Raw genomic sequence first — 3,082 nt, 5'->3', positions numbered from 1 at the left:
TAAATGGGAGCCCAGGAGATCCCAGGCTTTCTTCAAGGCCTAGAGCTCCCAGATCATCTGCTTCTGGAAGTCTCTGGGGATCACGTGCACGCACTATCTCACAGCCGGGTGCTCTTTCCCAGCATTTGTGGCTGGCCTTAGCCTAATCACCGGCTCCTGGAAGGAGGGGCCGGAGTTTATGTCCCCTGGACCTGGCTGGAGATATTGAACAGAAATTGCCTGGGCAGGTCCTAGGTGCCCCTTCCCTGGGAGAGGCAGGGTCTCTTGCTGGAGAGATTCCAGGGGTGGGGATGGAGGGCCTGAAAGGTCACTTGGGGATGCTGTTGGCATCATTTCTGTTCGGGCATGGACGGGTTGGACTGGATGCCACTGAGGCCCACTTCAGATTCTGGGAATCTCAGACAGCTGCTCTGATGACCCAAGCTCCTGCTGGGGGAGGGGAGAGGGGAGGGGACAGGGAGGGAAGGGTGTGTCTCCAAGGCCCAAGGCCCTCCCTAGCATCTGATAGCTGACCAGTCTTGTGTAATCTGGGGCCTGACTCATGTCTACAGGGACATGGACACACACACACACACACACACACACACACACATCCCTTTAGGTCACACAAACCCAGAGTCACAAGATGTAATGTCTCATTGTACAGTGGTCTCATTGTACAAATGAGGAAACTGAGGCCCAGAGAAGGGAAGGGTCATGACTGAAGCCATTCAACCAATCAGAGCCCACACTCAAACCCCAGGGCTTTGGGCAGCACGGTTCTGAGGCCACACCCTCCTCCGATGCAGGGTGGTGATTGTGAAAGACCCTGGAATGCTGACCAGAGCAGCTGAGCAATCCCTGACTTCCGAAGGCCTCAGTGCCCGCGGGCTGCAGGCTGAGACGTCTCTTTTCAGACAGTCTCTGGCCGGCTTATTTTGCTTCTCTCTTTCCTTGTTACAAAGGAGGGCGTCAGTACATCCTTCTCCCCACACCCCCAACAGCGAGTGGTGAGAAGGACGAAAGGAGGGGCAGAGAAAATACCAATTAGCCTTCTTAAATGCTTAAAAATAGGAGCCCAATAGGGGACCCTGACAAATGGGGCATCTTGGCACTACCTTGTTCCATTTTAGATGCACTTTTCAAAACCAAGCTGTGCTTGGCAGTTCACCAAAGGCCACACCAGCCACCCGGGGCTCCAGCCCCTGCTCGGAGGCTTGCTCTGGGCCAGTGGGGAGGGAAAGCCCAAAGAATGACCACTCTGCCGTGACAGCCTCAGTCCTCCAGCTGACATCGCAGCCTTCGGTTCAGCCAAATTCACTTGGGCCCCACCCAGGTCCCTGTCCCCAGGCCCTGGCCCTCTTCTCTCTTCCTTATATACACGACTTCACTCAGCGATCTCTTCAGCTCCCGGGATTTCAGCCATCATTTCTATGCTGGTGATTCTCAGATCTACCTATCCAGCCTTAAGCTGGCTCCTAACCTCTGGACTCTTGTCTCACTGCCTCCTGGATCTCCTCGTACATCTTAAAGTCTACATGCCCCAAACCTCATTATCTCCCCTCTGCCAAGCTCTCCTCCCTTTCAAACTTCCCTTGCTATCAAGGGCACCACCATCTTTCCAAGTCCCCTTGGAAAGGCGTCGTCCTTGACTCCTCACTCTCTCACCAACCATATCTCCAGTCTATCTCTCACTAAAGCCTGCTAATTGACCCTTGGAACATTTCTCAGATATGCCCCCTTCGCTCCTCCAACCCTAACCTTGGGGCAGACCCTCATTACCTCATGCTGGTGGGTCTGCCCCAACTCCAGTTCATCCTCCACTCAGCCATCAGAGTGACCCTCCCAAAGCACAGGTCTGACCACAGCCCTGCCTCCTCCTCCATCAACCCCAGTGGCTCTTGACCATCTGCAGGGCCAAGCACAAAATCCTCATGCTGGTATTCATGGTCCTTCACACCTTGGCCCCTTCCTACCTTTCCAGGCTTCTTGCACCTGACTCCCTACACATCCTTTACAATCCAGCGCCGCTGGGCTCCCTTCTCTTCTTCACAGGAGACACCCCAGCTCCAGACTCCAGGTGGGGCTCTCCCCCATGCCCAGACTGCCCCCCACCTCAACCCACTCCCTGGCTGCCTTCAAGTTCCAGCTAAAATCCCATCTTCAATAGGAAGCTGTTCCTGATCCCCCTCAATGTCAGTGCCTTCCCTCTGGGATGATCCTCCTGATGAGGATTTCCAGTGCATCCTTCCTACATCTTATATGTTTACAGTTATTTGCAAACTGTCCCTCCCATTAGATTATGAGCTTCTCAAGGGCAGGGCCTTGTCTTTTGCCTTTCTTTATATTCTCTGAGCTTGGCATGGTGCCTAGCACACAGGAGGTATTTAATAAATGCTCGTTGGCAGACACCCCTTGTTGCTGTTCAGAGAGGTCACCATTCTTTGTGACCCCATTTGGGGTTTTCTTGGCAAAGATACTGGAATGGTTTGCCATTTCCTTCTCCAGCTCATCTTATAAGTAAGGAAACTGAGGCAAACAGGGTGAAGTGACTTGCCCAGGGTCACATAGAGAGTAAGTGTCTGAGTCTGGATTTGAACTCAAGTCTTCCTGACTCCAGGCCTGGCACTCTATCCACTGAGCCACCTAGGTGCCCACCTTGGGACTCTGTAATTCTGGTTCTTCTTCCTACATTCTCTCTGTGAAAGGGCACACAGCAAGACAGATTGTTGCTGTATATTCTTCATTCTTGAGGAGGACCATTGACATGAGGAGGTTATGACTGGATTTGCAAGTGAATTGGATTTAAGTGAGGCAGGACTGTGCAAGGTTATCAGCCTCACTCTCTCCTCTGAAGTCCCTGAGGTCCAGAGGCAAGATTTAGCTCAGGAAGGCTGGCAATGGCCCCGATGCGGTGGGGGACCTTGGCCATTTTAAGCCGAGGTCTTTCCCAGGCCTCAGTTTGTCTGAGGCAACACCCATTCATTACTGCATGAAAGACAGAGAGCTGTCACCTGAACCCTGCCTCCTCCCTCACAGCCAGGGGCTCTCTCTCTTCTCTGAGTTGCACTAGATTTCATTGGTAAAGTTAGGAAAAGGCTGG

This window comes from Phascolarctos cinereus, unplaced genomic scaffold, assembly GCF_003287225.1.
Source record: "Phascolarctos cinereus isolate Bilbo 61053 unplaced genomic scaffold, phaCin_HiC Scaffold_2;HRSCAF=192, whole genome shotgun sequence".
In the NCBI taxonomy this organism is placed as follows: domain Eukaryota; kingdom Metazoa; phylum Chordata; class Mammalia; order Diprotodontia; family Phascolarctidae; genus Phascolarctos; species Phascolarctos cinereus.
This window is presented reverse-complemented; position numbering follows the sequence as displayed.